A 551-nucleotide genomic window follows, 5' to 3' on the forward strand; every position below is an offset into this window, starting at 1 on the left:
GAAGTTATTTGTCGCCCGATACGTGACAATATATATATATATATATATATATGCTACATATATAAAGGACAGCAAAAGACAAAACAATCAATTATACTTCCTGTCATCCCGGAGAAACAAAATGACTTCTCTTGAAAATAGTTACATGGATTACAGAAACTATCGATAAGCAAGAAAAACAAAACCGAAGTAATCAATAGTGTCTTCACCAGATGGATACAAAAACGAAAGCAAATATAAACCCATGTAGTAAGATAAGAACAAAGCAATAACACTCAATTAGTTGGAGAACAAAAAAATGTGTCATGCTGAAATGTTCCAATAAGTAAGTCCGTGACTTTAGTGAACTTGTTTAGAACACAAGAATAAAGGAAGGCTTCGAAACACACTCAGACTCCCATTACTGGTGATAGGATCGTACAGGTTTATATGGATTCATATAAAGGGAATGCAGAAAGTCATACATAGTAAATTCATGAACATAAAGACTATTTTATATTGTCATGTGACCAGGGTTCCGTGTCTAACATTAACGGGTTCTGGATTGGAAG

Source organism: Cryptotermes secundus, unplaced genomic scaffold (assembly GCF_002891405.2).
Source record: "Cryptotermes secundus unplaced genomic scaffold, Csec_1.0 scaffold252, whole genome shotgun sequence".
Lineage (NCBI taxonomy): Eukaryota > Metazoa > Arthropoda > Insecta > Blattodea > Kalotermitidae > Cryptotermes > Cryptotermes secundus.